A 23,142-nucleotide genomic window follows, 5' to 3' on the forward strand; every position below is an offset into this window, starting at 1 on the left:
AGAGGAGTTTCTGTAAGGGTGGCAAGTCCGGAACCCATTTTGTGGGCGGGGGGGGGGGGGATCCCATCCCACCCGCACGCCGACAGGATATTGGGCAAATCTGGAAAAGGCCGCGGTCCGTTTCCATTCCAACGTCACCATCGGCGGGGGGCATTGTCGGAAAACGTCTTGCCTCACTCCATGGCCCTTTCACTTTCGTTTCTTCGGTGTTTTGTGAGCTGAGCTGGCCCTTGCTTCTTCCTCTTTTTGCTTCTTGTTTTCACCGGGGCGGGGGAAGAAGGAAAAACCCTAGAGAACAGGTGATTCAAATCAGGCGTCCCAATCTAGACAAGGACGCAGAGACGACGAAAGCTCGCTCGTTTGTCAACAGCTTTGCAAATCACACTGCGTATTCAATGGCTATCTGAGATTTAAAGCAGAGGCCCTAGCAGGATGTGATAGTGGTGGGACAGGGTAGATGTGACTTTAATAAAATCATTGACGCTGACATATGGCCCCGGTTGCCTGTGAGAGGCATGGATGTTGGGCGGATTTTCCAGGTGATCACACCCCAACATCTGGGAAGTGGAGCACACCCCCTTGCTTACCACCGACAATGCGCCTTAAAAAACGTAATGTAAACAAATGTAAACGTTTGCCATGGGCTGCCTCCAGACCCCCCTGGTGTGATCGTGCCGGAGCGTGGCATTTCCCTCCGGTCCCTTGTTTACCTGCCGGCACCGAGGGAAGGACCTGTGGTGTGCCTCCGGTGCGTCTGATTGCATAATTGCGCATCAAAGTGCGCCGGGGCAATTAGCCACGCCCCCCCCATCCGGCCTGTGTGACCGGGGCCCTAGTTTGTCTAAACAAGTTGAATGTTTCATAGGAATTTTTTTACTAAACGTAAATACAACAGTGGGATGTAGCTGTTAGACTAAGATCTATGAGCCCCAGGTTCAAATCCTCACTCTGCCTGGATGGAAGTTCAAGGGTGACCTTGGGTCTATCACTTGTCTAACCTACCTCACAGGTTGTTGTGAAGATAAAATAGAGGAGTGCTAGGGCTTCCAACTCCAGCTTGGAAAATTCCTGGATATTTTGGGGCGGTGCTTGAGGTTAGAGTTTGGGGAGGGCAGCAGGGATGTGATATTAGGTCATATGATGTTATGTATTGTGATGTGATGTCATCTCCAGGTCAACATTCAGCTTCTCCCAATTCATCATCTTTGTATGAAGTCACTGCTTTCCATCAAAATTTAACTTTGAATTTCCCACCTCATCCTCTCCTCCCTATTCTCCAATCTCCAACCTTTGTATGTTTGTGTTCTGTATGATCATAAATATTTGTGCTGGTATAACTGGCTGTTTGCTGTCCATTAATGTTTCACTCAACCTAAATAGTTGCTGTCTAGGTGAAACCAAGTGCTGTCCGACAGATGGAGAGTACTGATGTGAGCTTCGTACTGGTGAATATGGCACCTTCTCCTCTGTTGCTGTGCCATCCAGATGTACAGCGCCGGCAGTAAGTGGATGTGGCAAACCCCTAGTATGGGCAGCAAGGGCAGGAGGGGGCACCATCCCGGCAGCAGTGGCCGGGCCCTGCGGGAAGAGGTAGCAGCATTCACAGTGCTGACGGAAGGCCAAGGCCATGTTTTTCTGGGCACTTGTCCCCCTGGCCTCCCTAGACACTACCCACCCCTCTTCCTGTGCCTTGTTTCCCGGTGGCTGCGGTCCCCTCCTGCCATGGTGGAAACATGGGGGGGCAGGCCAGAAGGGGGGGGATCAGCGTCTTCCCACAGTGGCTCAGCCCACCTGCACATTCCCCTGTGTGTGGATGGCATGGCCGCGCCAACATCTGGTTGCGGTGATGGCCACTGCCACCCTAACTGGAATGAGGCTGAGAAGGCAGTGCTGTACAAGTTGGTGGGGAAGCATGCAAGCATTCGCCTTGCCACTGCCAGGAGCAGCTCTGCCACCTCCCGGTGCCATGCCTTCCGGTGCATGGTGGCAGAATGGGTTTCTACGGAGTTGCCCACTCTGAAGTTCTGAAACTATTCCTTTGGTCCTGCTCGGAGGCGTGTCCAAGCCCTCATGGCCAAAGGTGTCCCTTAGGAGCGGGAAGTGGAGGAGGGTCTTCCCAGAGCTGAGGCAGATCTAAGACCAGAACTCAGAGAGCCAGTTTGGTGTTGTGGTTAAGAGTGCAGAGTCTAATCTGGGAGAACCAGGTTTGATTCCCCACTCTTCCACATGCAGCTGCTGGTGTGACCTTGGGTCAGTCACAAGTTCTTCTCAGAGCTGTTTTCTCAAGAGCAGTCCTCAAAAGAGCTCTCTCAGCCCCACCTACCTCACAAGGGTGTCTGTTGTGGGGAGGGAAAGAGGGAGATTATAAACTGCTCTGAAACTCCGAGTGAAGGGTAGGAGTGGCTTATAAACCTTCCGACTTCTTCTCCTTCTTCCTGGGAAAACAGACTCAGCCCGGGAGGACTGCTCCCTCACAGCTGATGATTTTGCTGCTATGGTATTGGAGCCTGAAAGAGCCTTTTCCCTTAAGTCTCTCCTAAGTCTTGGAGCCCTATTGCTTTGAGATTCTGGGATGAACTGCTGGTAATAGCGACGGGAAGAAACATTGTGAGACTCTCCTTCGCAAGAGAGGCATAGAGAATGTTTGTCCATCCATGTGAGTCATTTTTGTGCTGCACTGAGTATATTTCTTGAACAAGGATCTATGCACCATTGGCCTTTTTTATTAGTTAAAAGTTTTAAAACTTTAAAGTCATTAACTCTTGAATAGAAACTTTTCAATATTATGGGACATCAGAATGTTCGATGTTGATCTTCTCACAACAGCAGTGAAGGAACAATTGAGGGAAGGGGGCGCTCTTCTCGAATGGCTTGTGATGGTTTTGGAGGGAAAATATTGCCTTGTGCGCCCTTCAGTCTCATAAAGCTAGAAAATTTGTCTCTGTGGCTGGATGGCACACGCACAGGCCCAGTGTGAGACCGCACAGAAGACTGAAGATGAACAATGTTGTAAAGTTCTTTGTTTCCCCATCAGGAAGAAAAGGTGGGTATCAATGACAGTACAGCTTCATAGCTTGGGGATGCTGCTGGAACTTGGCCAGTGGTTGGAAAGCAGGTCTGCTCCTTGGCATGTAGTACCTTTAATCACCTTGCACTGATGCACCAACGACAGCTTCCTTCAAAAGACATAATTTGACCACAGCGATCCACTGCACTGCACTCTACATGGTGCTGCTTTTGCAGATTGCCTGGAAACTTCAACAGGCTGCAAATACAGTGGCTGGGCTATTGCTGTGAGCTGGATACATATCGCCACTGAGCTGAGAGGTTTGTACTGTCTGCCTCTTTGTTTCCAGGTACAATTCAGAATGCTGCCTCCTGCCTCCTGCCTCCATGCAATCACTGAATGGTTGCCCACACACACACACACTCCCTGTTACCAGCAACATTCCAAAACCAGCTGACCACTGCCCATGATTCACAGGGAGGGGGGTGTAGGCATGCTCCCCGTGCAATGAGCTTGTGATTGGACTTTTAAGACAAAAAGATTTATTTATACCCAGACTTTTAACACAGGGATTTTTTATTTTATTTTTTAGTTGTTTTATGGTCTGCTTCTAGCCTGAGGAATATTTGACAGATATTTTTAGCCTGCTGAATTGTTGTTTTTACACCCATCATTGGTTTTTATTGACTTGTTCTTACTGACTTGTTTTAATATACTGTTTTTTATAGCCATGGCTTGTTTTATGGGATTGCTTTTGTCTTTGAGCCACCTCAAGTAGGTCTTTGAAAAGGTGGCATACACATTCCCTAAATTAATAAATATAAATATCTAATTATCTTTTTAAAAAAGGATGCAGTAGAGTTGACTGGCACATCAGATCACTTTTGTCCCACCTGTTTGGAGCCAGTTTGGTGTAGTGGTTAAGTGCGTGGACTCTAATCTGGGAGACCCGGGTTTGATTCCCCACTCCTCCACTTGCACCTGGCTGGATGACCTTGGGTCAGTCACAAGCTCTGGCACAGCTGTCCTTGAAAAAGAGCAGTTTGTGTCAGAGTTCTCTCAGCCCCACCTACCTCACAGGGTGTCTTTTGTGGGGAGGGGAAGGGAAAGGAGTTTGTAAGCCGCTCTGAGACTCCAAGTGAAGGGCGGGGTATAAATCCAATCTCTTCTCTTCTTCCTTGACCTGCTAGTTTTCTGCTTGGAGGAGTTTTGAAGGGAGGTGAGCATTTGCTTTAAATAACTTTTTTATTGTATTTTATAATCTACATCCTAAAGGGAGGGGAACAGGGGAAATCATTATAACTAAAACAAAGGATCATGTTCTAAATGTTACATTGTATATATAACAATCTTAAAATAATAACAAAGATCAGTTTATCAAAATTCAGGATAATGCTAGCTTAATCTTAATACTAGTCTCAAGTGTTTTATAATCACTTATATTCTGTTAAACTATACGTTTCTTCTTCTTGTACTTCAGATTCCTTTAAAGTATTTTAGGTGCAGCTACCCCCTTCTCCGAGTCTGAGGTTTCCGGGGTGCTGCTAGAGCTACTCGAGGTGTCTTCTGTTCCTCTATCACTGGTTCCCTCTTCTTCAATATTGTCCACAGGTTTTTTTTTGTCATCTTTACTCGGGCTTTGTTGTTGTTTCAAAAAATCTTTGGCTTTTTGGACAGTCAGTTTTATTCTTCTTATCTTTATAGGTGAATACAAGTCCCTCTGGGAAAATCCATCTATAAGTGATTGAGTTGTTGTGGAGGAAGAAGGTTAAATCCTTGTATTGCCGCCTTCACTTCCGCATCTCGAATGAATGTCCTTTACAAAATTTTACTTCTTCGTCTTTAACCTTCAGAACTTTTCCAGATGTGGCTTTCAAAACATTGTCTCTGGTAGATCTCTTGGAGAATTTCACGTATATTTCACCAGTCAGTTTATTTATTTATTTTTTTAAAAACCCCAAGGGGGTAATTTTATTATTTTTTCATAAGACTACTGAACTACAACGAAAAATATAGGAAGGGACTACAACTAGGGATAAAGGAAAGATACCCACACTAACTAAAAACCCAAGAGAAGGAGATCATTTCCGTGTTAAGCTAAATGTCAGTAATAAAAGTGTTAGTCACACAATATACTTGTAGAGTTCTTGTTTTACACTTCTATGTTAGTAAGTTAGTTTTTATTAGAGTACTTCTTGAGCATCTTCTTTGCTTCAAAGGGCAGTTTACAGAGTCTTTCTGCCCTCACTTCGGTTTTCTGTCTCTAAAGTAATATACAGTTTTCACTGCTCCCACTCCCGCTTCGCCCACAGAGCCCTCGTCCGTTCCAGAAGTAGCAGAGTCACTTGATTTAGTTTCTTCATCTTTATCCCAGCTGACGTCTCAAAAACTCCTTAGCTTTAAAAATGGAGTCAATCTTCTCTCTTTTATCGTTGATTTAAAAAATGACACCTTCAGGAATCGCCCACCGATACTGAATTCTATTGGTTTGAAGAAATGAGATGAGCTCCTTGTAGCTTTTCCTCTTTTGACGTATTTCAAATGGAATATCTTTTAAAGTTCTGATGATTATATTCCCAGATTTCAGTGGATTTGCCGAAGTTGCCTTTAATATTGCATCTCTGGTCTGTCTTCTTGCAAATCTAACCACAATCTCTCCAGGCAGGCTATTTTTCTTTATATAATTGGAGTATGCCCTATAGGCAGCTTCCATATCTTTTATTATCTCCTCCACTGATAAGCCTGTTACTGGAGCAATAATCTCGCCCAGAGTCTTCTTCAAATCTTCTTTTTCAGTTTCAGGTACTCCCTGAAATCTAAGAGTCATATTAGCTTTTTCCATTCGAAGCTGTAACAAACGAGTTTCCTGAAGTTTTTGTGTTGTTTCCACATCTGTCACTCTTTTCTTTACTTTCTTATTTGCGGTGTCCATTTCTGTAATTTTTTCAGTAGCTTGCTCCACTTTCTTCTCCATTTCTGCCAGCTGGCACTGCTGTTGAGCAAAGTTTTGATTTAATGTAGCCAGTTGCTGGTTAATACCACCGAGTTGCTCCATTACCAGCTTCAGCATATCCGCTAGCAACTTCATGATGTCTGCTCCCTCTTCCGGTCTTGGACTCTGGCTGCCTGGTTTCGGTTTAAACTTTCCTCAGGAAGCCGCCATGTTCCCTCTTTGTTTACAATTTCAAACTGCTTTGTCAGGGCTCGAAAGACTCGTCTTTTCGCTATCGATACTCAAGTAAGTCTCTCAATATCGTTTTGCTATTTGTTTTCCCCCTACCCCCTTCACTGCATTGATCTGTCACTGCATTCAAGAGGCTCCTTGCGCTCCACTTTTCCCACAGGGAGGTACTCCGTTTTATCAAAATAGTCAGTTTACTTTGAACTCACGTTCATTGTGGGTCCTTTCGCAGACCTCGCTCTCTCATTCGTTGTTCCACTCGATCTCCTGCGCTTGTCCCGGTCGAATTAGCTTGTACTATATGGTCACTCAGCAGTAGGACCGTCAGGGCAGAGGGAAGCCTCTATTCTCCGGCATTGAGCCATCGAAAAGGCTAACTCTCAGAAGCCCTCTGGCCTGGAAGCCACTTGAGGCAGCACCCCTCCTTGTCGCTGGTGTGCTAATTGCCTCCCCGCGAACTGGGGAGAGCGACTGCCATCGCCAATCTGCCAACCGGAAGTCCAGGCAGTTTATTTTTCTTTATATAATCTGGATAAGTTTGATAAGCCAAGTCCATGTCATTTTGCAGTGCCTCTTGTTTAAGATCTGTCATTGGTGTTAATGCTTCACTTAAAATTACTTTTAAATTTTCTCATTTTTGCTCAGGAACACCTTGAAAGCATAAGACATTCATTGATCTTTCCATTTGGAGTTGCAGCAATTGGCCTTTATCTGAGACTCTCTCTTTTTCCACTTCCTCCAATTTTTGTTCAATATCTTTGGTCTTTGTTTCAACTCTCTTGATGGCTCTGTCTGTTTTGTCTGCTCTTTTATCCATCTGTGTGAGTTGCTTTTGGACACCATCCATCTTGCTGTTGATATTAGACATCTGCTCCAGCAGGGGGAGCAATGCCGTAGCCAGCATATTGGGAAAGTCAGCAGCTGCTTCCTGTGTCTGGGTGGGAGTCATTGGTATGGTATTTCCTGTGAGAGGTTTCTTTTCCGGTGCCATTCTTCTCCCTCTTCCAGACATTGTTTATACAAGAAGAAAGTTTTTGGATTTAAAGTCAAAGTTCTCCAGTTTAGACACGCTTTGGATTATTTTGCACCTTTCAGTCTCAGTTACAGTCTCATATGGTTAGTTTCGCTTATTTCCTTTTCTTTCTCGTTCAGAGACAGTTCAGTTTCGGGGTGTGTCTGAATCCCCAACTCTTCCCCCACCCGCTGCTTGTTTCTCGAGTTAAAGCCAGTGGACTTAAAGACTTGGCCACTTATATAGGGGATCGCTTAACTCATGTTTTTTTGCGTTTAAATCATTGTAGGAGAGAAATGGTGCTAGATTGCAGCCAGCTCTTTTCACCATGATGGCTTCTCGGGGTAGGGAGAGCCTCGATCCCTCAGCCGTCACCTTAGGAGCGACTCTCCTCTGCATCCCAGGCTGGGAGTCCCCTACAAGGACTCTGGGAGGGCCTGGATCCGGCTGGGACCCTTCCTGTCTGCCGCATCTCGGTGCGTCTCCATCAGGAGCTCGATGGGATGTGTCCGAGCCTCAAGTCGCCAAAACCGGATATTGGGAGGTGAGCATTTAAATGTACAACCTCAGTTTAGTGTGCTATAGTCCATGGAAAGTTTTGCCACTTGATTCTACTGTTTGTATAAGTTGGCCCTGAAGTTTGCTATGTCAATACTATTCTTGGAATTAGACTCACTCACTTTCCCCTTGAAATGACTATGCACAGGGCCGGCTCACCTACTAGGCAAACTAGGTGCTTGCCTAGGCCCGCCGGCCCTCAGGGGTGCCAAACTGCACCCCGCCCCCGCCAAAAGCCCCCCCGCCCTAACTGAGTGATCGCCGCCGCCATGGTGGCTGGCAGGCAAGCAGAGGCGGGAAGTGCTGGGGGGTTGCACCCTCCAGCCCCACGGCAGCTGAGCCCCCCTCCTGGCGAGAGAAAAAAGAAAGGCGGCAGGGATCGAGGGTCTCTGCTCACCCGCCCCCCTCTCTCTCTGCACCGGCGAGGGAGGGAGGGAAGCAGGGGAGGGAGGGAGGGAGGCAGCCAGGAGGCAGAGGCGGCATGGCGGCAGCCAGTGGGGACTGGCCGCCGCCACCACCAGCAGAAGCAGGAGGACACCCGGCCGGGGCGCAGGAGGAGGCGCCGCAGCTCACCCGCCCTCTCCCCTCAGGGGGGAGGAGGCAGAGGCAGCATGGCGGCGGCCAGCGGGGACTCCCCCTGGGGGGGGAGGAGGAGGCAGCAGCAAAAGGGTCTCCAAGCCCCACCGGGAGGTTGGCATCTGCGCCTCGCCTAGGGTGCAGAAACACCTCGACCCGGCCCTGACTATGCACCTGTGTCTTACATTGAATTCAGGAAGGCACAGGTCCATTGTTGGAGTACAGTTTGCGGCTGAACAGCTGATAATACCCCTCTGCTCCCTCCAGTGCGTGGCTTCTAGGTACGTAGATAAGACAAGTCACTTCCTGCTTGTACTCCTGATCTTCTGCACTCTTAATACCGTACAGCAATCGCCATTTATAGCATTCACTGATAAGGCTTCAGATTAGGTGCTCTCTCTGTGCTCTACTGGAAAGTTTGGCCGGGCTACAGTTATTAATTTGGGGCTTTTCTGCAGGCTTCACGTACCCCTGATTTTCTTGGGAGTAGATCCACAAGCACTGGAACGGGTTTAGGAATGCTTGTTCTGCATGTCTACCCTTCCTGTGCATTTTCACAGCTGTGGAGTCAGTTTATTTTCTTCTGCACAGTCCTTCAATTATGTCCTCATCGGTGTTGTGATCGGTGGCATCACAGCACACACACCCTTTCTAAAAAAGGTCCTAAAGTATCAATATATCACTGGAGCATTGTAACAATAGGATTAGGAGGTCTTTAGTGCCTTTTTAAAAAGCGGGGCAGGGAATCACTTGTCTTTAAAGCAGGAGGAGGAGAGGAAAAGGTTTGACCACGACTGTCCAATCATCAAACAGTGGGCTGGAGGCAGGGGGAGGGGGCAGGACAAAGGAAAGTGACCGAAACATTATGCACAAGAAAAAAACCAACTCAAGGCCCCGTTCACACGGGCCAGATAACACGGGGGGGGGGGCATGGCTGTTCGCCCAGAAGCAAAATAAAGCACAGTAGCCTGATCACACGGTCCCCCCAGTCTCTGTGCTTAGGCTGTTAGCTGGCGATCAAACGGCGATGCTGCAGCGTGGCAAAGAAGCGGTGCGGTGCGATCACACAAGCATTTCACGTTTGTGCGCATGCGCAGTTTCGCAGCGCAGCAGTGCTTTCAGTTTCGTGTTTGTGCGCATGCACTTACGAAAACCATCAAGTTTGTGACGGGATGTGGATGGGCGCCAGATGCCATGGGATACTAGCGCTCCCGCGATCAGACACCTGCTTGTGCCACGCGTTTTCTGGATACTAGTGCACTTTCCTTGGTACTTTTTAATGCCACATCTTCGGTGGGATGCCACGGGTTGGCCATGCCTGCACTATGCTTCCCAGACGTTTTGGTGTGATCGCACCCCGGAAATCTGCCCAACATTCGTGCCTTTTGCGCGGCAAATTCTCCGTGTGACTGGGGCCCAAAGTCAGCTTCCAGAAAAACATCAGAATAAAATTGGTCTCAAAAGAACCAGGAAAAAAAGAAGGAAAAACAAATAACCTGAAGTAAAAACTAAAGGAACAAAAATGTGTGCAGAAATCGGGATAAACCAAAGCAGTATGGGGCCAGAAATGATGGGGGGGGGGGCATGCTGAAAAGCCCTTAGTTAAAAAGCATATAGAGTACTTTTTTTCCTGCAAAGAAGACCAACGTGGACCTAAGCCTTAGGGGTTTCTGCAGGACGTTTTTCCATTTTAACTGCAGACCCAACCCCTCCCTCCCTCCCTCTGTGATTCTGCAAAAAGGGGAAAGGGGGAAATCCAGGCCCACACATGCAAGACTGACACATTTGGGAGCAGGGAATCACCAAGTCCTTTACTGATTCGTTATTATTCTCTCTCTGGCTTTTTAAAATTCAGATGGGCAGCTGTGTTGGTCAGAAGCCGCAGAACAAAGTTTGAGTCAAGTGGCACCTTTGAGACCAACAAAGTTGTGTTCAATGTGTAAGCTTTCGTGTGAAAAGAAGTGTGTTTTGCACATGAAAGCTTACACTTAGATTAAAACTTTGTTGGTCTCAATGGTGCTACTGGACTCAAACTTTGTTCTGGCTTTTTAAAGGTTTGCCTGAACAGGAGGACACAGTTCTCTTTTGTCTTTGGAGAAGGAGGGAAAGAAAACAGAATGGGGAGGGAGAATCAACCTAAAGAGAGAGAGAGGCGGAAATGGGGGAGGGCAGTGAGCAGCACTTAAATACCCGCAGAAACAATTCTACTTTAGAAAGGATTAGCGATTTAAAAGTGGATGAGAACAAAGAATCGAAGCAAAGGGTAACTGCAGGACAACAGTGCTCTGGGAGTGGTCTGAATTCAGATTTCTGTAAAACAAGTGCAGAAACAAGAAAAAGCCCCAACACAAACTGGAAGTGAAAGCAGGAGAGAATGCAGAATGGAAAAACAGGATGCGCTCAGAAACCGAGGCAAACTACGTGTGCAGAAAGGGCCTCACTCACCTCTTACCTTTTTTAGAAGCTTTGTTACTGTGTTTTCTTCACCAGGGACTCTATTGCTCAGTACCATGAGGTTTTAATATGTGAAATTTCTGTTTAAAAATTAGAGATTCTTTTTAGGATAGGAAATTTTCAGGTCAAAAGTCAATGGCCAGGGGTCTTTTGGGGCCAGAGCAGACCGGAGCGCTGCTTCAGCAGCCCAGGAGCCGGCGGTGGCAAGCCCCGCCCCCAGCTCCCCACACCGAAGCGCTGGGGCTGGGAGGAGGCGTGGAAAGCCCCACAGCCGGGTCCCCTGGGCCCATGCTGAAGCACTCGGGCTGGGGGAGGTGTGGAGAGCCCCGCAGCCAGGTCCCCCGTGCCCATGCCAAAGCGCTGGGGCCGGGGGGAAGTGTGGAGAGCCCCGCAGCTGGGTCCCCAGGGCTTGCGCAGAAGCACTGCAGCTTGGGGGAGGCCTGGAGAGCCCTGCCACTGGCGCCAAAGAGGTAAGTAAGGGATCCGCGGGGGTGGCGGGGGCTTGATGGGGGGGTGAGAGAGCCTCTCTCCCTCCCTCCATCTTTTTGCCATCTTTCCCTCCTTTCCTTTTCTTTCCCTCCTTTTCTTTCTCTTTTTCCCTTCTCTTCCTTCCTTCCTCTCTTTTCCTCCTTTCCTCTGTCTTTCTTTCATTTCCTCCTTTCCTTCTCTCCTTTCCCTCTTTCCCTCCTTCTTCCATTCTCTCTTTCATTCCCGCCTTCTTCTCTTCTTTTTCCTCCTTTCCCTCTTTCTATCTTTCTTCCCTTCTCTCTCTTTCTTTCCTTCCTTCTTTCCTTCTCTTTCTTTCCCTCTTTTCTTCTCTTTTATCCCCTTTCCTTCCTTCTTTTCTTCCTTCTTTCCTTCTCTTTCTTTCCCTCTTTCCTTCCTTCTCTCTACTCTCTGTCTTTCCTTCCCTCTTTCCTCCTTCTGTGGCCGAACTCTCGTGAGAAGGGGTTTAAACTTTAAAACCCTTCTCTCTTTACCCATAGCCTAATAGCTCATTAGCATACCGTATGCTAATGAGCTCCTGCAGCTCTTTTTCTATGAAAAGACCCCTGTCAATGGCAGTTACACTCCCCAAAGCAGTGATGCTCCAGACCAGTGAGTTCCCAACATGGTGTCCACAGGCACCATGAGGCCCACCAATAAATTTACTGGTGTCCACCAAGTGCTTTCAGAAAGTGGTTGGGGATTGGCTGTGCAGATTAAAAGGCATCCTATTAAACAGAGCTTCTACCTGAAATGTTGAAGAGGTACTATTAGAGTAGGGTTGCCAGGTCTGGGTTGGAAAATACCTGGAGACTTTGTGGGCGGTTCCAGGAGAGGGCGTGGTTTGGGGAGGGGAGAGGTCTCAACACGGTACATTGCCATAGAGTCCACCATTCAAAGCAGCCATTTTCTCCAGAGGAGCTGATCTCTGTCAGCTAGAGATCAGCTGTAAAAGCGGGAGATCGCCAGGTCCCACCTGGAAGCTGGCAACCCTATATTAGAGTTATAGATAGCCTTGCTCCCTGACATTTTGTGGTTGGCTCCACCTCCTGTGGCACCCATTTTGTAATTGGTTCCATTTCCCATGGCACCCATTTTGTGATTGGTTCTCTTTCCCATGGCAGCCATATTGTGATTGGTTCCATCTCCCATGACACCCATTTTGTAATTGGTTCCATCTCCCATGGCACCCATTTTGTGATTGGTTCCATCTCCCATGGCACCCATTTTGTGATTGTGTCCACTGCCCTGTGTCAGAGTTCCAAAGGTGCCCACAGATTCAAAAAGGTTGGGCACCCCTGCTCCGGACTCTTAAGCTCAAGCCTAATCAAAGTTTCCAGATTCACTCAGGCTGGTGCTTAAAGAATATTTGCACATTTTTTTTGCATAAAGTATTTGCATTGTAGTTGCTAAGCACTATGGAATTACCCTCAGTAAGTGACTGACTGTGCATTAATCACTTTCTACATGGCTTGATTTCCGAACTATGAAATGGGAGTAGAAGTTTACTCCATTGGCTGGTTGAGAAGACAAGCAAAGAAAATGTCAGAGGTGTAATATAAATAATTAATACTTTGTTCATGAGTAGGCTCACCACCATTGCCAGAGACACTCCCAGATGTACCCAGGCCGCTCACACGGGAACCCTCTGTGCTAGTAGCAGGGAAACCCATCAGGACAAGGACAAGAAAAAATGCTACAAGAGTAGCAACACAGTATGGGTCCTTTAAGGGCCTGCTTCAATCACTTCCAACAGCTGTTGGCAGTTTAGCTGGGCTAGGGTAGTGGGAGAGGGACAGAGTCTGCAGGTGCATCCTAAGATTTCCCTGATATCTTACAAGCCTGCTAGTTCTTTTGTGACTTCATGGAATTGTCCTGCGGATCCCCTGGAAGTACAGCTCATCTCCAGACTACAGAGTTCAGTTCCCCAGGGGAAAATGGATGCTTTGGACTTGGACGGTGGACTCTATGGACTTGTACCCCGCTGAGGTCCCTGTCCTCTACAGGCTCCATCGCCAAATCTCCAGGAGTTTCCCAACCTGGATATGGCCACTATTTATATCCCCCCAATCCCCCAATGGGGAAACCTGGCAACCCTAACTGGGCATGAGCAGCCTGATGCATTGCTGGCCTCATAAGGCGCTTGGAAGCAGGCCCCTGCCCACACCACCACTGCCCGCGAAAATTCGCCTCAGAACTCACCAGAGGAGAGAGACCGCCATTTGTCTTTGGAGGAGAGAGGACGCCGTAGAGGAGGACAACGACAACGACGAGGGCTGTGCCAGACGCCACTTGCTGCCATGAGTTATGCCCCCCTCCCTACCAGCTGCGCAACTTTCCGGGGTGGGTGGGAGAGCCACCCCATGCCTTGCTGGGCTGCCGGGGCAGCCAGGCCTGTTTCAGAAGGAGGGCAGCGACGAACGTCCCTGGGCCGGCACGGTCTGGCCGAGGTTTGCCGCGGGAACGTTCGGGGTGGGGGAGCGGCTACCCCTGGCCTTACTAGGCCTTGAGGCAGCCCGGCCTGCTTCGGCGGAAGGGGGGAGGTTAGCGATGCCCCCCGTGCCGCTTCTCCAGCCCGCCAAGCCAGATGGAGCCAGCCGCCGTGGGCCCGTCTTCAGCGCTCCTCCCCGGCTTCAGAGGCCTTCGGGGGGAGCAGGTGAAGGGTGCTGGTGCTGGCGGCGGTGCCGAGCCGGCTGCCGTAGGCCCATTTTTGGCACTCTCCCCCAGCTTCAGAGGCTACCCCCCCCCCCCGCGCCTCCTTCCCTTCTCCTCCTCCATCCTCTTACCCTTCCTAACTTTCTAGAGTTTGTTGTCTTCCTCCACAATGGGCTTTGCTCCCTAGTTGGTTATAATCTACAAACCAAGCTCCCACTTGAGATCAGGGCCCTGTGGGACTTATTACAGTTCCACAGGGCCTGTAAAATGTAGCTGTTCCTCCAGGCCTTTGGTTGAGGCAGCAGACATTCCACCATTCTGGTCTCCCCAGTCCATGGCCCCTTTCCCAGTGCCCTTGCTGTTCTGGATAGTACTTGGGCACTGGAATTTCTTGAGGTAACTGTTCCTACCTGACATGAGTCATGGGTTTTTGTGAACATCTCTTGCTGCCATTCTTTGTTTTATTGTTTGATTGCTCCATGGTTTTATATTGTAAGCCGCCCTGAGCCCATTTTGGGGGTAGGGCAGGGAGATGATAGATAGACAGACAGACAGACAGACAGACAGACAGACAGACAGAGCTGAAGATGGTTCCCAGTTTCCAACTGCTTATTCTTTAATCCAGCCACAAATGTTGATGATATTTAATTAGGTTTGCCCCCCAAACTAAGATTTGGACCACTCCAAATTATACATCCCCAGACTCTGGAGACTATTTTGCAAGCAGCCATAGAGGTGATCCAGTCCCAAGTCTGTGCAATAGCCAGGCTTTTGACTGGACATTCATCTGTGGCTAGAATGCTAGAGGTGTACAAGGTAAAATCAGGGAGTTGGAGTGCTTGGTGTTGGGGGGGAAAATAGAAATTGTGGGTATTTCAGAAACTTGGTTGGACAAGGAAAATCAGTGGGATACGGTTATTCCCGGTTGTATATTATATCAGAAGGATAAGGTTGGAGGTGGGGTGGCTCTGTATGTCAGAGAGGGTATACAGTCCAGTAAGACTGAGAGCTAGCAAGGTCATGCTCAAGATCCTACAAGCTAGGCTTCAACAGTACATGGATAGAGAACTGCCAGAAGTACAAGCTGGGTTTCAAAGAGGTAGAGGAACTAGAGATCAAATTGCCAACATTCGCTGGATTATGGAGAAAGCAAGAGAGTACCAGAAAAACATCTACTTCTGCTTCATTGACTATGCTAAAGCCTTTGACTCTGTGGATCACAACAAACTATGGCAGGTCCTTAAAGAGATGGGAGTACCAGACCACCTCACATGTCTCTTGAGAAACCTGTATAAGGGCCAAGAAGCGACAGTTAGAACCGGATATGGAACAACTGATTGGTTCAGCATAGGAAAAGGAGTACGACAAGGATGTATACTGTCACCTTGCTTATTTAATATATATGCAGAGTACATCATGCGAAATGCTGGCCTGGATGAATCACAAGCGGGAATTAAGATTGCTGGGGAAAAGATCAACAACCTCAGATATGCAGACGATACCACTCTAATGGCAGAAAGTGAAGAGGACCTAAAGAGCCTCCTGCTCAGAGTAAAAGAGGAGAGCGCAAAAGTGGGCTTGAAGCTCAACATCAAAAAAACTAAGATCATGGCATCCGGCCCCATCACTCCTTGGCAAATAGAAGGGGAAGTCGTGGAAGTAGTGACAGACTTCACGTTCCTGGGATCCCAGATCACCGCAGACTGTGACTGCAGCCATGAAATTAAAAGACGCCTGCTCCTTGGGAGGAAAGCGATGGCGAACCTAAACAGCATGATAAAAAGTAGAGACATCACCCTGCCAACAAAAATCCGCATGGTCAAAGCAATGGTATTCCCAGTAGTCATGTATGGCTGCGAGAGTTGGACTATAAGGAAGGCCGAGCGCCGAAGAATAGATTCTTTTGAACTATGGTGCTGGAGAAGACTCTTGAGAGTCCCTTGGACTGCAAGAAGAACAAATCAGTCAATCCTCAAAGAAATCAACCCTGACTGTTCCCTGGAAGGCCAGATAATGAAACTGAAGCTCAAATACTTTGGCCACCCAATGAGAAGGGAGCACTCACTGGAGAAGACCCTGATGCTGGGAAAGACTGAAGGTCAAAGAAGACGGGGACGGCAAAGGATGAGATGGTTAGACAGTGTCATAGATGCAACGAACATGAAATTGAGCAAACTTCAGAGGGCAGCGGAAGACAGGAAGGCCTGGCGTGGTCTGGTCCATGGGGTCGCGAAGAGTCAGACTCGACTGTGCGACTGAAGAACAACAAAAAAGACTGAGAGGGACAGTGAATTGGATTTGCTTCTGGAAATGCTATGGGTTGTAATAGTGGGCCCAAAAGGAAGCTTAACACTGGAGTTCGTTATCACCCACCAGATCAAAAGATAGAGGATTATAAAATGATGAATAAATTAAAGATAGTGGCTAGACAAAAAATCTGTGTCATAATAGGTGATTTTAACTACCCACACATTGATTGGGTCAATATGTGTTCTAGTCAGGAAAAAGAGATTGAGTTTCTAGACACTCTTAATGACTGTGCTATGGAGCAGATGGTCACGGAACCTACCAGAGGAGAGGCGATCCTGGAACAGAGAGAACAGCTCTGAAAGAATTTATGACTGATCCAAGGTCATACCAGCAGCTGCATGTGGAGAAGCAGGAAATCAAACCCGGTTCTCCCAGATTAGAGTTCCGGCTCCTAACCACTACACCAAAGTGGCTCTTTAAGGTTCAGTGAATGTTTTTCTCTTGTAGTTCAGCCTACCTCTTGTTTTTCCTCTCTCTGCTGTGTGTTGTATGTGTTGGTGCTTGGGCTCTGAAGGCCTCTCTTTTGTATTAATGACCTGTAGTCAGTTATTGGTCAAATCTGCATCTTCAAATTAAAGTAGTTTCGCTTTGCTGTGTCTTTCTACAAAATCCTGTTGCAGGAAATTCTGTGAAAGCAATCTCCAAAGTATGGATTGGATCATTTCTTCAACTCTGCCAACAAGCCTCACTGAATAAAATAAGACTTTCTTCTTGTTCTTCAGAGAGCTCAGGGCAGTATAAATAATTGCTCTGCTGCAGTTTATCTTCACAAGAGCCTTCTGTGATAACAAAACGGACTGGCCAAAGGTAACCCAGTGAACTTCATGGCTGAGTAGGGATTTGAAGTCCAATTTCCCGTCTATCTGGCTTTCATGTTTCACTTTCATTCTCTCTTGAGCAATGTAACAAAATATTCATTACAAACTGTTATTTTGAAATCTTCTGAGTATAGGGTTGCCAGCCTCCAGGTGGGGCCTGGAGATATCCTGCTTTTACAACTGATCTCCAGCTGACAGAGATCAGCTCCCCCTGAGAAAATGGCTGATTTGAAGGGTGGACTCCATGGCATTGGATCATGCTGAGGCCTCTCCCCTCCCCAAACCACGCCCTCTCCCGGATCCACCCCCAAAGACTCCAGGTATTTTCCAACCCAGACCAGGCAACCCTGAGTAACTTCCAGAAATCAAATTTGTAGTGGTGCTTATGGACACTTTCATTCTTCCATAAAGAAATGGAATTCCTCTAAAGGACAATAGAAGGTTTTTAAAAACTGAATATTGGGGGAAAGCCGACAGGAGATGAAAAGTCTCTGGTTCGGGATGGCTCATCTCGGAGAGATGAGGGGGTAGCTGTTGCTTTTCTACAGGGAGGTGGATTGGAATTGTCCATTGAGACTATGACTAGTGATATGGACTGCCTGACAAGGTCTCAAGAGAGCAAGAGGAAGGTTGCGGGCTTAACGTGTATGGGAAATTATAGGTGTTTCTATACAAATGCTAGAAGTCATAGAATCATAGAATGTTAGAGTTGGAAGGGACCTTGCAGGTCATCTAGTCCAGCCCCCTGCACTGTCCCGGAAAGGGACCAACTCTCCCCTGCTTTGCCAGGTAAGACACTTGGCAACCCTACCCTGTCCCCACCACACATCTGAACAGCCGCAGAGCCGGGAGGCAGAGTGTTGGGGCAGGTGGGGACAGCAACCTCCCTTCTCGGCCCCTGAGGGGGAAAAGGATCAAGGGAGGACAAAAAACAACCACTGGAGGTTCTGGAAACAGCCTTTCAGTCAGGCCTTCCCTTCAGCGCTGAGACTTCTGTGGGAAATGCAGGAGAGATGAGAACTGGAAGTGAGGGGGATATGGGAGAGCCAGGTTCAGACCCACCCTTCCTCCTGCACCAGGACCCTGCCATCTGGGTCCTCCAGGGCTGGCCGCTCAGCCTGGCCCACCTCACAGGGTTGTTGCTGTTGGTGGGGCCGGAGTGACGAGGGGGGAGTCTGGTGTGCCTGCTCAAGATCCTCAGAGGTGGTACAAGGGAAGACAGGAATCATAAAGTGAGCGATGGATCGTAGCCGTGTTCCGCTGCTGAGGCTGGGCATATGGGGGTGCTGCTGAAAAACGACCTTATTTACTTGTAAGGAAGATGACTCATCTGCTGTTGTGGGTCAGTCACGAGGAGAGGACTTCTCGAGAGGAGAGGAGTCCTGTGTAGCCAGCTCTGAACTGACAGAAGCTGGCAAATAAGAAGGTTAACTGCAGAGTTCACAGCTGACAGCTGATGGAGAGCCTCCAGCACCTTTCAGCTCTGTTCCAACAGATGAAACCCACATGGTCATTACCAGCCCTCCATTTTCACCCACACCCTTTGAGCGAAGACTTAGAATGGAGCTCCAGGAGAGAAGACCAAGTGCACGCCCAATACCAGCTGCTTGCTGATGGTGAGTAGCTGCAGGGTTACCTCCAAGCAGTTGGCTGCAATTAAGACCTTGCCTATAAAAGCCAGTCAAGGGAGACTGCTCAGTATGGAAGCAAATTATCACCTGTTGGCCTCTGTGACCACGGTGCCTGATTCTGCTCCACTCCAGTGACCTTTGGACTGGCTTTGGATCTGGATATTGGACCTGCTTGTTCTTGTATATGACCTTGGACTTCTAGACCTTACTTTCTGGACCCTGCTCTGAACTTGACTCTGCTCTTTGGTAACTGATCTTCTGGACTGAATCTTGACTCTGAGTTTGGACTCTGACTCGGCTTGCACCTGGACTCTGACATCTCCTAAAAGTTTTGTGTATGTGCGTGCACGCATGTGTGTGTGGTGGAATTCAGGCCTGGATTGAGCCTCAGTCCTCTGGTACCCCTATGTTACTTTAATTTCTATATTAATTAGCCTCTACTGTTGAATCTTTGGTTCTGTTTCCCAGGAGGCTTCAGGACTCTGCTAAGTGCTGTGGACTTCAGGATAACGCTGTACATGACTTTTGCCTTAGAAGGATGTTTATACGTTCTAGAAGCTATCGGTGTCACTATCAGAATCAAAATGGGTAGGGTATCTGAAACTAGCTTCCTTGGCTCTTCCTTGGCTCTCCTTGACTTTCTGAGAGCTTCCTGACCCCAGAAACAGAGCAAAGGGGAGGAATCATAGGTAGGTGCATCGGGTCAGTTCTGGTTAAGAACATAAGAACATAAGAGATGCCAATGTTGGATCAGGCCAAAGGCCCATCCAGTCCAACACTCTGTATCACACAGTGGCCACAGTTGGGCCTGCATCATATTCATGGTAGTCTTACATGTCAAGTATGTCAGTAGGTTCAGTACCAGCTATTGGTCCAAGACCAGTATATACCTCTGGTTTATCAAGGCTCAGGGCTGCTCATCAATGCCCAGGGGCCTTGATGTCAGTAGCCGGAATATATTCCTTATTGTCTGAGTGTACACTGAGGATTTTCTAATGTTCAACAGTCTATTTTACTTGATGTCTACATGGAATATAATAAACTGAACTTAGAAGGAAACTTCTGTCTGTGGCTCTCTCAGTCTTTCTGGCAAGGAAGTGCCCTGCCAGTCTACCCACCACCAACTGGAGCTTGGGTCTGGGAGTTTTCTGTTAAGAAGTTCCCCAACAATAGATATACACAGAAAACAGTAACAAATATTTATGAAAATATAAAATATCCCCCTTTTATGGTATCAGTTGGAAAAATCCTAGTCTTGCATATGATTAAATACTTTTATTGGGGGCTTTTGTGGGTTCCCCAGTAAATCAATTGCTTTTGTTGGCATTTCAAGTTAAAAATAATATCATTAATTGGGTTTGCCTGTGTCCTTTGTAAAGTTTATATCTCTGGTACCTGGCATTACATTTTATGTCAAATATCGCCCAGCTCAACAAAGTGACATTTATGTCAGATCTGGCCCTCATAACAAATGGATTCGACATCTCTGGTTAGTGGCTAATTATTACAGAAGATTTTTAGCACCATCTAGTGGTTACAGTTTTGTAACTCCAGAGCAATTCTAAGTAGAGTTACCCCCTTCCAAGTCCATTGAAGTCAAGGAGTTTAGAAGGGTGTAACTCTGCATAGGATTGCATGGAGAACTGATTGAGAACTGAATAAATTAATCAAATGAATGGCGTATCAGAGATCAAGAGATATCAATAGGGTTGCAAACGGGCCTTGAGAAAAATGTGCTGTTGCTAACTTAACTTCAACACGTACAAGAAAATCCAAGTTATGTCTGTGAGCAGAGAATATAAAACTTCCCTGATAAAAGGAATTTTATTGATACCCCACTTTTCTCCCAAGTCCTCTCCTGACATCCTTGTTCCCGCCTGACAAAAACCACAACCCAGTGAGGTAGGTTAGGCTGAGGGTGTGACTGGCCCAAGCTCCTGTCTGAATGACTGGCAGTTCAGATGTGGTTCTCTAGGATCTTAATATAGGACTGTGACCACCACACCACAGAGCCTCTCTAAAGACAGATTGTGCTCATTACCTCAGAGGAAAAAAGACTGTGGAGGGCGGCTGAGGCCTGGGACAGGCTGTGGCTCAGTGGCAGATCATCTGGTTGGCATGCAGAAGACCCCGGGTTCAATCCCTGGCAACTCTAGTTTTTAAAAGGATCAGGCTGAAGGTCAGGTGGAAGACGTGGTCTGAGACCTCAGAGAGGTGCTGCCAGTCTGAGTAGACAAAACTGGCCTTGATGTAGTGATGGGCTCATTTGGTACAAGGCAGCTTCATATATACATAGTAAGATTGTCATCTCTGGGTTGGGAAATACCTGGAGATTTGGGGGCATGGAGCCTGGGGAGGGCAGGGTTTAGGGAGGCGGGGAGGGACCTCAGCAGGGTATAATGCCATAGAGTCTATGCTCCAGAGTAGCCATTTTACCCAGGGAAATGATCTTTGTCACCCGGAAATCAATTGTAATAGTGGGAGATGGCTAGGTGCCAGCTGGATGGTGGCAACCCTAATACATAGATACAGGGCTATTTTTGGGCAGGAACGCCCAGGAATGGAGTTCCAGCTGGCTCCCAAGTTGGCCACGCCCAGCAGGAACTCATTAGCATAACAGGCCACACCCAACAGCAGAAACTCATTAGGATTGGCTACATTAGGGGTGTGTCGCCTAACATGCAAAGGAGTTCCTGCTACAAAAAAAGGCCCTGGGTTTTGACAACAAACAAGATAAACAGAATAACAAGCAAAAGGTGAGTGTGGCTGGATGACTACACTTCTGGTAACACGTGGGTGCGGCCTAATGTGCTAATGAGCTGTGCTGGCAGGGGTGTGGCCCAATATGCTAATGAGTTCCTGCTGTTGGGTGTGGCCTGTTATGCTAATGAGTTCCTGCTGGGCTTTTTCTACAAAAAGAACCCTGCATCGATATATGTACTTATTGTTGCCAATCTTGAGGTGGGAGATCTTGCAGAATTACAACTCATCTTCAGACTACAGAAGTCAGTCGCCCTGGAGAAAATGACAGTTTGGGATGGTGGACTCTATGACATCACATTCCTGCCACTTTGGGGTCAGGAACAGTGTTCCCTCTAAGCTGAGTTAGTGTGAGCTAGCTCACAGTTTTTTAGCCTCCAGCTCACACATTTTTGCCTTAGCTCAGGAAGGATGGCTCCAGAGCAAACTAATTTATGCAGCAGCGAAATCACTTGCTCACAACTTTAATGCCAGTAGCTCACAAAGCAGAACTTTTGCTTACAGGACTCCACAGCTTAGAGGGAGCATTGGTCAGGAAGCAATTTTTCTCCAGGTCAGTTTGGCTGGAGATCCTGGAGGGTGGGTTTTTTTGGTCATCTTCTGGGCGTGGAAGATGGGGGTGTGGGGGGGGGAGGTATTTGTGAATTTCCTGCGTTGTGCAAGAGGCTGGACTAGATGACCCTGGAGATACCTTCCAACTCTATGATTCTAACTGGTGTGTGTAGGTTCTGCAGTTAAGGTCCTCTGTGAGAGAAAAAAGCAGCCTTGAACCTACTGAGGTAACCTGTCAAGAGAAAGGGGAATAAAATCTCCCCTCAGAGGTTATTCACTTTACCTGAAAGCCAGCTTTACTTTATGTATCAAAGTTAACCATGCATCATATTAAATACTTTATTTTCTGTTAAATAAACTTTTGTTGTTCATCTCCATCTGTGTTTTATCTGTCAAGTCCAAAATCTAAGACGGCATCTCCATTTACCTCACATATAAGCACAGCCTTAATCTAGCCGGTTTCCAAATGAGAGACCTTTAGGTAGCACAATGCCTATACACTGCCAATCATTATTTAAAAGCTTGTGACACACACCCCCGTGTTCCCTCTAAGTTGAGATAGTGTGAGCCAGCTCACAGTTTTTTTTAGCTCCAGCTCAGATTTTTGTCTTAGCTCAGGAAGGAGGGCTTCAGAGCAAACTAATTCATGCAGCAGCCAAATCGCTTGATCATAACTTTAATGACAGTAACTCACAAAGTAGAATTTTTGCTCACAAGACTCTGCAGCTTAGAGGGAGCACTGGACACCCCTCCCCTTTTATTTGATTGTGGGCAATTGGGGCATAAAGAATCTATAGGAGAGGCCAGAATGGGGGACTGGATCAGAAGGCAGTTGCTTCAGAGTCTTCCCCCCCTTTTGCTCTGACCTCATAGCTACCACAGCAACCCTATATAATATTTTCCAAACTCAAGTTCAGTTCCATCCACTGAGTAATCATGGGCTAGTCAATTGCTATCACTTTCAGTGGGGCATACCTGGCAGGGTAATCTCAGGTTTGGTGCTGGAGATCCCCCAAACTGATTATCATGGGGTGAGTTTGGTGTCATGCTGATGGGATCAAGTGGTGTGGGCCAGCACAAGATTTCACAGCCTCTCTGACCACTACAGTCTCTCTCAGGTTGTGAAAGAACGCTACAGAGGT

This window comes from Gekko japonicus, unplaced genomic scaffold (assembly GCF_001447785.1).
Source record: "Gekko japonicus isolate JY-2015 unplaced genomic scaffold, Gekko_japonicus_V1.1 scaffold2231, whole genome shotgun sequence".
Taxonomy (NCBI): Eukaryota; Metazoa; Chordata; class Lepidosauria; order Squamata; family Gekkonidae; genus Gekko; species Gekko japonicus.